We start from the raw sequence: 14687 nt of genomic DNA on the forward strand, positions 1-14687 counted from the left end.
AGCGATCGCACCGCGGCGGTGCGATCGCTGCCAGCTAGCGCAGGACCGCCCCCTGTTTCGACCCCCCACCGGCCCCGCAGGCCTGCGATACTTTAGAAAATGAGGCCCTATATAGTTTGAGTTATGTGTTGTATTATGTGCTTGCATTGGTTCCGTATGTTTGCGTAGGGCCAGTAGGGGAAAGTAATATCTAAAAGTCATTGGGTGTTTTGGTAGGCTTTGGTAAACATCCAGGTTTTTAGTTCTTTTTTGAGGATTTTTAAATTTTGCTGTGTTCTAAGTTCAGTTGGGATGGAGTTCCAGAGTTTGGGACTTCCTAGGGATATGGCTCTCTTCCAAGCTGAGGTAAGTTGTTTGGAACGAGCCGGTGGAATCTTTAATAGACCTTTGTTCACTGAGCGGAAGTTTCTGTTTGGAGAGTGCAGTTTTATGAATGTACTTAGCCAGTTTATTTGTTTTTTGTATATTATTTTGTGTAGTATGGATAGTATTTTGTATTTTATCCTGAATTTTATTGGGAGCCAGTGCAGTGATATAAGTGTAGGAGTAATGTGGTCATGTTTTTTAGTTCCAGTGAACATTCTGGCAGCTGTATTCTAGAGTATCTGGAGAGGTCGGATGGTGGAGAGAGGCAAGTTGAATAGCAGGGGGTTGCAGTAGTCCAGGTTGGAGAATATGAGTAGTTGAAGGACTGTTCTGAAGTCGTTCAGAGAGAGGAAAGGTTTTAGATGAGGTAGTAGGGATGTGAATCGTTTTTTGACGATTTAAAATATCGTCCGATATATTTTAAATCGTCAAAAATCGTTAGAGCCGCGATACAATAACAATTCCCCCGATTTATCGTTAAAAAATCGTAAATCGGGGGAAGGGGGAAGGGGAAGGGGAGGGTGGGAAAACACGCACACTAAAACAACCCTAAAACCCACCCCGACCCTTTAAAATAAATCCCCCACCCTCCCGAACCCCCCCAAAATGCCTTAAATTACCTGGGGTCCAGAGGAAGGGTCCCGGTGTGATCTTTTACTCTCGGACCTCAGACCTCCGTGGTCTGTAGAAACAAAATGGCGCCGGCGCTACCTTTGACCTGTCATATGACAGGGCAAAGGTAGCGCCGGCGCCATTTTGTTTTTTTTGTCCCCCAACGGCAGGAGCGTAGGAGATCGCTCCCGGACCCGCAGGGACTTTTGGCCAGCTTGGGAGGGCCTCCTGACCCCCACAAGACTTGCCAAAAGTCCAGCGGGCGTCCGGAACGATCTCCTACCGCGAATTGTTTTTCCATACGGAAAATGGCGCCGGTCATACGCTGTATGGCCGGCGCCATTTTCCGTACGGAAAAACGACTCGACTGCAGGAGGTCGTTCCGGACCCCCGCTGGACCCCCAGGGACTTTTGGCCAGCTTGGGGGGGCCTCCTGACCCCCACAAGACTTGCCAAAAGTCCAGCGGGGGTCCGGAATGACCTCCTGCAGTCGAATCGTGTTGCCATACGGCCGGCGCCATTTTGCAGCGCCATTTTGCGCAAAATGGCGCCGGCCGTAAGGCAACACGATTCGACTGCAGGAGGTCGTTCCGGACCCCCGCTGGACTTTTGGCAAGTCTTGTGGGGGTCAGGAGGCCCCCCCAAGCTGGCCAAAAGTCCATGGGGGTCCGGAACGACCTCCTGCAGTCGAATCGTTTTTCCGTACGGAAAAACGATTTGCGGTAGGAGATCGTTCCGGACCCCCGTTGGACTTTTGGCAAGTCTTGTGGGGGTCAGGAGGCCCCTCCAAGCTGGCCAAAAGTCCCTGCGGGTCCGGGAGCGATCTCCTACGCTCCTGCCGTCGGGGGACAAAAAAAACAAAATGGCGCCGGTGCTACCTTTGCCCTGTCGACAGGTCAAAGGTAGCGCCGGCGCCATTTTGTTTCTACAGACCACGGAGGTCCGAGAGTAAAAGATCACACCGGGACCCTTCCTCTGGACCCCAGGTAATTTAAGGCATTTTGGGGGGGTTCGGGAGGGTGGGGGATTTATTTTAAAGGGTCGGGGTGGGTTTTAAGGTTGTTTTAGTATGCCGGTTTTCCCGCCCTCCCCCCCCCCCCCCCCACTGGACCCCAGGTAATTTAAGGCATTTTGGGGGGGTTCGGGAGGGTGGGGGATTTATTTTAGGGATGTTTTAGTGTGCCGGTTTTCGATTTACACGATTTACACGATATTTAAAAAACCCAAACTGCGACGATCCGATTCCCTCCCCCTCCCAGCCGAAATCGATCGTTAAGACGATCGATCACACGATTCACATCTCTACGAGGTAGGGTTAGGAGTTTGTGATATCTGTCTTAGATTTTAGTAGTGATGTGGTTCTTGAAGGATAGTTCCTTGTCAATTATGACTCCTAGGTTGCGGGCATGATTGACAGGGGAGATTGCAGCTTTTTGATTCGTTAGGTTGTCATTAGGTTGTCAGTTTGTCAAAGAGGGGCCAAAGATCGTGGGGATGCCCCGTGATATTTGGCCTCTCCTGCGATAAACTATCACAGCTTAGTAAATCTCCCTGTGAGGATGGCAATTCTCAGATTGCAAAAAATCACATTTCGCTTTGAAAACTGCCCTCCCCAGATTTGCCTAGTTTAAGAGGATGGATCTTTTGTGCCCAGGTTTGTTCTTTCCGAGTTTATTCTTAGGTACACGGGAAAGATGAATACTGCTGGGATGAGGTTTCAACAAAACTGAGGTATCTAGAAAAAATCCAAATTACATATGGGAATGAATGCTTGTTTATTCACTGAAAATCTAACTAGATAAGTTACATTAAGATATTGAGGACTCAAAAAATATATTATATTTTACAAGCAGTGCTTGTAGCTTAAAGCTGATGGCAATCTGCATCTTTTAATTATGCTGTAGATCACCATGGCAACCACTGGCATATTCCCAGCAATACCATGCATTACCAATAGTTTAAAGAATGCATTTCATTAACAAAAAAACAAAACAAAACATGGATTTCTGTATTTTTACTGACATTTGTACACAGTTTGTTGCTCTGTTTTGTTCTGTTTTGAAATTGCATAAAAATGTTACTGACTTCCATTTCACAAAATATTCTGCTGTTCCCTACAGCATGAAAGCAACTGGATAGCTTGAAGGAAGTCATAATGGGAATAACTTTTAACATCCCGCATATATTTCAAATGAAATACATGCATATGTTCACCAGTTTTCAAAGAAAAAGTGAGCTCATACCTTCCCTTTGAAAATTATGCCACAAATACTACATGCACACACTTACACCAGCTAACGTTTGTAGAGAAAATTTCCAGGAAATTGTATGCATATACTTTTCAAAATGCAAGAGGATGTGCCTAAGTGCTAACCTCTCTCCAATTCCATTTCTGGGATCACCTGCCATTCCTCGCTGCAGGTAAATTTCTGTGCATCTCGGGCAGGCAATTTTATGATGAGCCATTTTTTCTGGAAATGCTTTTGAAAATTCCCCTCTGTGTGCAGGCAGCATTTCTTCAGTGCAAGCAGCAGTACTCATTTGTGCCACTAGCAGCAGCATCACCTCATCTACAATATCACGGTATTCCTCAACTTTTCCTTCCCAAGTAAGACGCTGCAGCCAGCCATCTCTAGCAGTTCCATATCATATCCATTATCTCATGAAAACCTTGTGCCAATTTTAGAGATTAAAGCAAAAGTTAGCACATATGAACTCATAGATTTTTTACAGTAACGCAATACATGTAGGGGTAGATTTTAAAAGGTGCACGCAGGCGTACATGTGCGCGCGCTACTCGGCGCGTGCACATGCACGCCAGATTTTATAGCTTACGCGCACAGGCGCACGCAAGTTATAAAAATCGGTGGTCGGTGCGCACAAGGGGGTGCACAATTGTGTACCTTGCGCCCGCCGAGCCCGCGCCAAGCTGTGCTGCCTTCCCCCGTTCCTTCCCCCCACCCCACCTTCCCTTACCTCCCCCGCCCTTTCCCCCCTACCTTTTTCTTTTTTTTTTCATTTCAAAACTTTACTTCAGCCCTGGGGCTGAAGTACGTTTCACGTGCCGGCCAACTGCCGGCACGCGATCCCCCGCACAGCGGCAAATGGGCCACTGTGCAAGGAGCCCCTGACCCTGCCCCGCCCATGCCCCGCCCCCTTCCCGCCTCATTAGTAAAGCCCTGGGACTTACACCCGTCCCGGGGCTTTAGGCCCGGCACGCGTAAGCCTTTGAAAATCCAGCCCGTAATGCATACATTGTAGTATTCTTTTAGCTAAGCAGTAAGGTGGACTCTTCCTTATTGACTTGAAAAATGAAGCCATCCGCCTGCTGGACAGTGCCAGAATGTCACGTTGGTGCTTTCCTCCAGAGAGGAAAGCACCATTTTGATGCACTGCCATAGAAATGTATGGAAGACTTCGGAACAGAAATGGCTCCAGACATCTGGAAGAAAGGCAGCAGAAAACCACAGCCTGGGGCTGGGTGGGGAGGGGGGAAAGACAACCTCAGATTAGGGCTGGGAAGCAGTAAGTGACAGGCAGAGGTTAGATTAAGGTAAAAATCAAATCAATATATTATATAGCTCCTGTGGATTAAGGGCACTCAGTAACAATAAACATGTCCAGTAAAGGAATTTCAACAGATGAGTTTTTACTTAGGGAGCTAGATAAGAAAGAATAAATCACATTAGTATAAATATGCATGGATTAACACCACTATCTCCACAAAATATTATCTAGAACATTCTGCTAGCACTGGATTATTTAAACATGCACTCACATAATGCTGCTGAACTCAGTAGGTGAATACTAATTCAATTTGGTTTGTGTGCGCGCACAAGTTTGGCAAATGCAGTTCTACTCTCTCCCTCTGGAATTGCTTCCTGCAGGACTGAAAGTTCAAATATCAGGCAGGATGGGAAGTTGCTCAGTCTTACAGTTTATTTGCTTCTCAGCAACTCCAAGATTGAAATTTGTTTGGAAAAAAGGACGAGTCCCTCTACAGATTTTTATCCAGAACTCAATTAGCTCTGGAAATGGTTTCCCCTGCAGTCCTCTGCTTGTCTGCTGTTTTATTTATTTCAAAGTTCTCATAGTCTGCTCGTCTAGACAAGTAGCTATACCAAGTTATAGCAAGTAACTCACTCCTAGACAGGCAAGTTAAAGTATTTTATATTGCAATATAACACATTGTGCATTTCAGGCCATATTTTTCTCACATGGATCAATGCAGGGCAATGTCAATAAAGAACTGACAAAGTTTCAAGTTTAGCAACCGATTCATGTTACTTCAATGAAAAACACAGCAATGAAAAGACACACTTTACCACTGAAACCTATTCACAATAAATGCACTTGTCACTGGTTAAGCAAGGGCCATCATCTATTAATCTATGGACACCATGCAGGTAAACCGCTCACCTTGTTTTTTAAACAAATAATATTATTAGGGTACTCCACAGAATTGAAACATAGAAACATAGAAATGACGGCAGAAGAAGACCAAATGGCCCATCAAGTCTGCCCAGCAAGCTACGCACTTTATCCATTTTTTTTCCCTTTTTCTCTCTCCCACCTGTTACTATTGGCTAGGGATGTGAATCGTTTTTCAACGATTAAAATTATCGTCCGATAATGTTTATATCGTCTTAAATCGTTATAGAACACGATACAATAGAAATTCTAACGATTTATCGTTAAAAATCGTTAAATCGTGTTAGTGCGCACTAACTCGAGTTAGTGCGCACTAACTGAAAATGATACAAATAAACACTTTCCAGGTCACTGAAGGTCAGTTAGGAATGAATATGTGTTCCTATTGGCTGGCTGCCCTCTTATCTATTGATGTTACCAAGGTTACCACTGAGGTGATGGTTGGGGGGATGGGAAATGGAACTGGAAACTAACGAACACCAACAGAAAATGAAACAAAGTGTTCACACTTCCCAGGTCAGTAAAGGTCACTTAGGAATGAATATGTATGTATGTATTCCTATTGGCTGGCTGTGCTCTTATCTATTGATGTTACCAATATGGTTGGGGGGATGTGAAATGGAAACAGTTGGAAGCTTGACAAAAAAAGTAATGTAATGATCAGCACTCACGTGACTAGAACTTGTTTGTTTATTATTTTTGTTAGCAGGCACCTGAAATGCTAGTGCATGTTGAATTTGCCAATCACTGTGCATTTTAGAAAGGTGGTCCTGGCTGGAACTGTACACAGTTCAAATATATGTAATTGATTGTTGGTAAGTGTATTTTTTAAGTAGCCACACTGGCACCAGTATGTTTACTTTTCCTCCTACTTAACTCACTAGCTCAGCTTTGTAAGAAGGGCTTCTCTGCTTGTGTGTTGTTTTTGTTTGGTGTGAGGAGAGCAGAAACATCAGATCTTTATTCAATCTACTACAGTCATCTCTTACAGTGCCCTATCCCTATTAATACCAGGAGTGTTGTGATCTTCCTGCACACAGTGCCCTAACCCTGATACCAGTCTGAGACAGCTCCCTCCCTGCATTACTAGTGAGAGGCTGGCTTCACAGACAGGGGGGAGCTGCCTGACCCTCACTCCTGACTTCCCCCATGTCCCAGCTAGTGAATGGTGTGTGGGTGAGGGGGGGGGGAGGATGGTGAAGTCTGAGACAGCTCCCTCCCTGCATTACTAGTGAGAGGCTGGCTTCACAGACAGGGGGGAGCTGCCTGACCCTCACTCCTGACTTCTCCCATGTCCCAGCTAGTGAATGGTGTGTGGGTGAGGGGGGGGGGGGAGGGTGGTGAAGTCTGAGACAGCTCCCTCCCTGCATTACTAGTGAGAGGCTGGCTTCACAGACAGGGGGGAGCTTCCTGACCCTCACTCCTGACTTCCCCCATGTCCCAGCTAGTGAATGGTGTGTGGGTGAGGGGGGGGGGGAGGATGGTGAAGTCTGAGACAGCTCCCTCCCTGCATTACTAGTGAGAGGCTGGCTTCACAGACAGGGGGGAGCTGCCTGACCCTCACTCCTGACTTCCCCCATGTCCCAGCTAGTGAAGGGTGTGTGGGTGAGGGGGGGGGGTGGATGGTGAAGTCTGAGACAGCTCCCTCCCTGCATTACTAGTGAGAGGCTGGCTTCACAGACAGGGGGGAGCTGCCTGACCCTCACTCCTGACTTCCCCCATGTCCCAGCTAGTGAATGGTGTGTGGGTGAGGGGGGGGGGGGAGGATGGTGAAGTCTGAGACAGCTCCCTCCCTGCATTACTAGTGAGAGGCTGGCTTCACAGACAGGGGGGAGCTGCCTGACCCTCACTCCTGACTTCCCCCATATCCCAGCTAGTGAATGGTGTGTGGGTGAGGGGGGGGGGGAGGATGGTGAAGTCTGAGACAGCTCCCTCCCTGCATTACTAGTGAGAGGCTGGCTTCACAGACAGGGGGGAGCTGCCTGACCCTCACTCCTGACTTCCCCCATGTCCCAGCTAGTGAATGGTGTGTGGGTGAGGGGGGGGGAGGATGGTGAAGTCTGAGACAGCTCCCTCCCTGCATTACTAGTGAGAGGCTGGCTTCGCAGACAGGGGGGAGCTGCCTGACCCTCACTCCTGACTTCCCCCATGTCCCAGCTAGTGAATGGTGCGTGTGGGTGAGGGGGGGGGGAGGATGGTGAAGTCTGAGACAGCTCCCTCCCTGCATTACTAGTGAGAGGCTGGCTTCACAGACAGGGGGGAGCTGCCTGACCCTCACTCCTGACTTCCCCCATGTCCCAGCTAGTGAATGGTGTGTGGGTAAGGGGGGGGGGGAGGATGGTGAAGTCTGAGACAGCCCCCTCCCTGCATTACTAGTGAGAGGCTGGCTTCACAGACAGGGGGGAGCTGCCTGACCCTCACTCCTCCGGGGTATTGTGATCTTCCTGCACACAGTGCCCTATCCCTGATACCAGGGGTGTTGTGATCTTCCTGCATGCAGTGCCCTATCCCTATTAATACCAGGAGTGTTGTGATCTTCCTGCATGCAGTGCCCTATCCCTATTAATACCAGGAGTGTTGTGATCTTCCTGCATGCAGTGCCCTATCCCTGATATCGGGATGTGTGCAAGAAGATCACAACACCCCCGGTATCAGGAATAGGGCACTGTGTGCAGGAAGATCACAACACCCCCAGTATCAGGAATAGGGCACTGTGTGCAGGAAGATCACAACACCCCTGGTATTAGGGATAGGGCACTGTGTGCAGGAAGATCACAACACTCCTGGTATTAATAGGGATAGGGCACTGTGTGCAGGAAGATCACAATACCCCTGGTATCAGGGTTAGGGCACAAGTTCTAGTCACATTGACTGATCACATTACTTGTTTTGTCAAGCTACCAACTGTTTCCATTTCCCATCCCCCATATACTGTCAGTAGGAAACTTGGTAACATGAATAAATAAGAGGGCAGCCAATAGGAATACATATTCATTCCTAAACTGACCTTAACTGACCTGAAAAGTGTCAAATTGTATCATTTTCAGTTAGTGCGCACTAACTCGAGTTAGTGCGCACTAATCGGAAAAAACGATTTTTAACGATTTTTTAACTAAAAAATCGTGCCTAAGACGATTTTCTTGCCCTGCCACACGATTTCTATCATTAAGACGATATGGAAAACGATTCACATCCCTACTATTGGCTTCCAGTACCCTCCAGCCCTAATTCCCCTCCACCCAATTTAGAGAGCAGCTTTGAATCTGCATCCAAGTGACATCCAGCTCAATTGGGGGTAGCAACCGCTGTAACAAGCAGGCCACCCCCTTGCCCCATACTCTTACCCACCCCTGTTTTTATTTTTTTTGTTATTTTTTGGAAATAGCAGCCCTCCATCCTTCCGCTCCGTGAAGGTGGAACACCAACTACTGGCCACTGGCATCCCGCTCCGTGAATGCCTCTGTGGCTACTGCCGCTCCGTGCAGTGTTTGAATGCCTCTGTGGCTACTGCCGCTCCGTGCAGTGTTTGAATGCCGCTGTGGCTACTGCCGCTCCGTGCAGTGTTTGAATGCCTCCACTTTATTCACGCCCTCTAGACTTGATGGATCCACAGTGTTTATCCCACGCCCCTTTGAAGTTGTTCACAGTTTTAGACTTCACCACTTCCTCCGGAAGGGCATTCCAGGCATCCACCACCCTTTCCGTGAAGAAAGGGTGGTGGATGCCTGTATTCAGGATGGCTTCCATGGCAATCCTCCATTTGTCTGCTATGCAACTAACTCACAGGCAGTCAAGAGACACCAAGACAACAAGGTCTGTGGAAGTTTTAAAGGGACCTTGCTTTTTTTAGTATGTGAGAGTGGCAATTCACGGTATGGGATGCAAATGCTTTTTTATGATTTGTGTCATTTTTTTTTACCTGGAAGGGAGTGCTGTGTACACTGTAACTTTTGCTTCTTCCTTCAACCTTGCTTAGCTCCCTGAATTTCACAATCCATTACTTGTGCTGTCTATAACAAGGTCGCCTTGGTTCCCCAAGATCCAAGCTTCCACTTTCCTGCTGGCAGAACTGCTTATTTCTTGATGACTTGCCCATTGCTGTGAAATTGGTGCTGGCTCAGTGCTGCTCCACACAGGGACCCACAAGCAGTCACAGTGTCAGGTGGAACTGAGCTGATGACTTTGACAGTGTTAGGTGAGACAGCAGGAAGTAAGCACCTCTCCTGTATCTATCTAGAGAGGTACAACAGGGATCGGGAACAACTTGGGGTGGGGGGGGTGGGTGTATCAGGTAGACTTCTAGAGATTCTGGGCAAACCTGTGTGTTGAGGGAGGGATGAGGGTGCTGGAGTCCAAATGTCCTTGTTTTATTGTGTGGGTGGAGGAGAGATCAGGGTCTGGATTGCCTTGATGAGGTAGATGGATGGGCAGGGTTGTTGAAGAGGCTAGCACTCTGACACCCTCCCACTTAACTTTCTCACAACTACATGACCATCCCTAAGAAGCTCATTGTCCCCCTCAATTAAATAGTCGCATTAGTTTTTGTATTTGACCCATATAGCAGAAGGTTTTCTGGCGCATTACCAATTTAAAAAGTCATCTGTGCCCAGACAGGAGAGAGGACACTGTGCCATTAGACAGGGGGAGGGAGTATGGGGTGAAAGCACTGGACGGGGAGTGTGAGCACACTGGATGTGGGAGGTTGTGTGTGTTTTGGGGTAGGGAGGGGTCCAAAATTAAAACATGCACTAGGATCCTAGTGATCATTGGTCTATCAATGAAATTTATAGAAATTGATAAATTGATAGATAAAGATTCTCTTCATATACCATCTCTCCTAATCAAGCTAGGCAGGTTTCAGTTAGACAAGATACTAATTTCAAGGAGAAAGAGCACGTATTTTCATCTCCCCCTTTCGCTGTACCTCACAAGCTTTATTACTGCGGACCCATTGCTCAAGACCTTACTATTAATGGCTGTCAAGAAGTCCTTGAGGGTCTTTATTTATGGGCTCTCAGCAGCCACAGTTCCTACAGGAGCGGGCACGGAACAAGCTTGCAATTACACATGGTGTACAGGGGAGTACCCTAACCAAGGAGTGGGTTTTTCCAAAGATTAAGCTTACAGCTCTTTATGATCACTGGCAAATATGCCGAAAACCAAGCAAGGGCGTTTCTTATTGGGCCACTGTATGTGTGGCATCTGTCAATACTTATTATTGAATAATGGAACATGAACAGTGTCCATCCAATTAACTTATTTAATTATAGTTTCTCCCCATGTCATCCACTAAGTTGTCCTTAGTAGTCCCTGCCAAATGACAGCCTAAAAGAAAACAGTGAGAAATATTGGGCTTCAATATAATTCGATCTGCTGACCTGGCCTCCCCCAGTGAGAACTGTCACTCAAAACTCCGGGGAAGATTTATGTCAAAGATCCCCAGCTGATAGGCAGATGGGTCAGCAGTGCAACATACCAGCAGCTGCATCTCAAACAGCCCGGTTTCACCCTACTAAGAATTAGAGGGGTTATGCCATTTATAATGGCTAACAATACAGCAGATATGCCAAGTACCCGATGACTTAAGATGAAAGGTAGGATTTTTCCCAGACAGAACGCACAGGTAAAACAAATATTGGGTTGCGCATGTATATTTTTAATCACAAGGAACAACAGTTCATCTGGGTTTTTACTTTTCTGGTCTTATATTGTATTTTATATTCCACTGTATTTTTAAATAGTTATAAACCACTTTGATTGGTCGTTGACTGGAAGGTGGTATATAAAAACTTTAAATAAATAAATTTGTACATTTAAATCTAATGAGAAAATATTTGTTTACTCAATGCATAATTAAGCACTGTAATCTATTGTCCAAGGAAGTAGTGAAAGCTATTACTGTAGCTGTGTTTAAAAAAGATTTGGACAAGTTCCTGGAGGAAAAGTCCATAAACCATTATTTAGGTGGAGTTGCAGATATCCACTGCTTATCCCTGGGATAAAATAGCATGGAATCGATCTATCTCTTGGGATCCTGCCAGGTACATGTAACTTGGATTGGCCACTGTTGGAAACAAGATACTGGGCTTAATGGACCTTTGGCCTGACCCAGTATGGCAAGTCTTAGGTTCTTAAATTTAAAAAAATCTGTTAGATGAATAAAAGCAATTAAGGACATACAAAAGAATTAAACAACTGAACAAAAAGCATTTCCATCTCTAATACATTGTTACTCTGGTTAAGTGGAACCTGGGTCGAGAACGCTTACCTTGAGCCCGGGAAGCACAGGAACTGAAGGTCACCCTCTCAGGGAGCAAGAAGGGACAATCCTGAGGATGCGGCCTGTAGATTAATCCAATAAGACAGTCCAGGTCAGGGCAGGCAGCACACAGAATAATCCAATAAGACAGTCCAGGTCAGGGCAGGCGGCAAACAGAAGAACCAAGGCAAACAGATCCAGTAGGCAGGCAGCAGGCAGAATAATCCAATAAGACAGTCCAGGTCAGGGCAGGCGGCAAACAGAAGAACCAAGGCAAACAGATCCAGTAGGCAGGCAGCAGGCAGAGTAATCCAATGAGACAGTCCAGGTCAGGAGCTGAAGCAACAGGCACGGTAAGCAGCAAAAACACTCCCCAAACGCACTGTGGCCGAAGCGACGAGCTCAGGAAGGAACTCTCCTTAAATCTCAATCCCTTCCCGCGCAAACTGAAGCTGGTCGGCGTCTGACGTCAGGGGGCGTGTCCAAGGCGCGATTCGTGCGAGACTTGCCTCCGGCGTCAGGGATGATTGCTGACGTCCTCGGAGAACGCCGAGCCCGTGCGGGGCAAAGGCGCGCTGCTGGCGTCGCGGGACCAGGGGTGCCGTATGCGGAATCACGCTGGCCTCGGAGGGAATTTCTGCCGGTACTGGAAATGGTAACATACATGTACTTATCACATGTTAAAAGCGCTCACCTTATTTTGAGGCAAAGCATCTACAACTACATTATAGCTCACAAGTTTCAAACACCTTCTTCTTGTGAATGTGGTATATAAAAGGATTATGTAAGCATGAGGTTTGACCCTTTTTCTCTTTTGTAGTCAGACAGTTTTCTCGCTCAAACATTGAAGCCCTGTATTGTTGTTGTTAGTTTTTATATATAATGGTTTTATTTAATTTTATTGTAAGTTCCATTGGGTCTGAGGAATTCGAGTTATAAACTCATTTGAAAATATGAACAAGAGTGAAAAGTCAGGACTAGTCAAAAATTTTGTTAGGAAGGTCAAGTGACCGACCAGAAAGTCGTAACATCATACTAAGCCGACAGAGATGCCCAGAGTGACAATAATAGACCCTTGTGATCCAGGCTCAATTTTTCAGGTCTGAATACAGCCAGGTATGTACCAAGCTCCTTTTCTTTTGAAAAGTCCTGTTTTTCTAATTCAAAACCTGGAAACTGGACTCACATCCCTTATACAGCCATTCATCTTCCTGCAGCTCCTTCCTGGCACTGTGGGAAGTGCTTATCTAGGAGAAAACAATCTGAAGTAAATTGTATTGTTATGCTTTCAACCCAGATCTCCAAAGACCAATCCCAGCGCTAGCAGGTTGCTTCTGTACCAGGTTAGGAAAAAAACTGTTTGAAGCTATTTGTCTTGATTGCTATACCTTCAATTCAGCTCAGGATCCACTAATTCCTGCAACTCTTTTTTGGAATTGTAAGAAGTGCCTGGTTAGAAATGGACAATCTACATGGGCCATGCATTGAATCTGGATTTTATATCAGCTCTAGAAGCAGCTATTTTACCGCCTGCCAGGGGCATCTTAGCTTCAGTTCCTGTGACTCCAACCAGTTAGCTGCTTTCATCTTAGGCCCAATGGATTCTAATTTAGCCAGCAGACTCCTACTCACAAGCTCAGACTCCAGTCCAGCCAGCTGATTCAAGTTGTGCATTAATGAAACCTGCCGTAGAACTAGGAAAGGCAGCCCATGCTGTTTTCACAGCCTTTTTGACTGACCCTTCCCTGGTTAAACCTGTCCCAATCTTACCTTCTTCTAAGCCTGCTATAGTTCCAGCACTACACAACATACGCAGCACTGCATAAACATACAAAAGTCAGTCCCTGTTCAATAGAGCTTACAATATAATAAGACAAACATATAGGACAAGAGACAGGGTATTTCATAAAGTAAGACAATGGTTAAAAAGAAAAGAAAGTTAGTTTACAAGACTAAAAGCAGACAATCGTAAAATTTAAAAGCACTTTCAAAGAGGTGGGATTTAAACATGGCAAGAGAGGAAGCATGACGTACCAGGCTCAGGAAGACTATTCCAAGCACACAGCGCAGCCAGGGGGAAAGCACAGCATCTGGAATTGGTAGTAGAGGTTCAGGTTCCAGAATCCAGGCCAGATTCTTCCAGCCAGCCAGTTCCAGTCTTGCTCCTGTGTGTTCCAGCCGGCCATCTCTGTGGCCTTCAGTTCAGCCAGCAGTTCCAGATGCCAGGCTGGGCCCTGCTCCAACCTCTGCAAGAGAAGATGTTGTCTCCCAAAAAGGAGTCAGATTATGCTTCTGGCTGTAAGCCCGTTCCAGGCCCAGTCTCAGAGGATCCAGATCCTGCACCAGCAGCAGCTGCTTCTCAGCCAGCACCAGAGGATCCAGCCCAAGACTGGCTTCAATGTTGCAGCCCCACACTCTTCTAGTGGCATAGCAGTCACACCCAACAGCCGCTCTGACCATGTAGCCCCTCTGCCACGGGGCACATGTATGCCTTCAAGAAAACAAATGGCTGCAGCAGAGGCAAATGTTGTGCAGAAGCTGGAGACACTGACATGGAATTTCAAACCATTCCAGTACCTCTGCTTCTTGTTGACATCACAAGTGAATCCCTGGGCCTTCCAGTCTGCAGTTTTGGGATACCAGCAACCAGGTAAGTCTGGTGTCCCTAAGCAATTTTATAAAATGTTGGGAGATTAAGGCTGATCTGCTAGGACATTATTTCCATCCTGTGTCTATGAGGGGAAAAAAAAGGTTTAGAGATCAAGACCTAAGTATATGAATTTTTAGGTAACTACAAAGTGCCATACTAATGGACATCATCAAAACCTGATACGTGTAAATACAGGCTTCCATATTTTTAATCAGCACACACTTACTTTATTGTAGGTTGCCATGGTAAAAGGGGAAAATCTGACAATACATGAATCATCTTTCTATGATGAGTCTTATGTGATAAAAGATTTCTACCATTTTGGGCACGAGGTAAAATGCTTTGCATGGCTGACTGGTGTCTTGCATT

At 46.4% G+C, this 14687-nt stretch overlaps 1 protein-coding gene across 3 annotated transcripts in view; it reads right to left on the bottom strand.

Annotated features, from left to right (window-relative positions):
- The window catches only part of PLPPR5 (phospholipid phosphatase related 5), a 755539-nt gene extending 742289 nt beyond the window's left edge, over positions 1-13250 (bottom strand). For 2 of the 3 annotated variants that reach the window (XM_029618585.1, XM_029618583.1), the window contains exon 1: positions 11678-13250. The gene's annotated coding sequence lies outside the window, so the exon portion shown is untranslated. The remainder of the gene's footprint in view (positions 1-11677) is intronic. The other variant, XM_029618584.1, reaches the window with a different exon arrangement.
- Positions 13251-14687: the final 1437 nt, after the last annotated feature.

Source organism: Rhinatrema bivittatum, chromosome 10, assembly GCF_901001135.1.
Source record: "Rhinatrema bivittatum chromosome 10, aRhiBiv1.1, whole genome shotgun sequence".
In the NCBI taxonomy this organism is placed as follows: Eukaryota; Metazoa; Chordata; class Amphibia; order Gymnophiona; family Rhinatrematidae; genus Rhinatrema; species Rhinatrema bivittatum.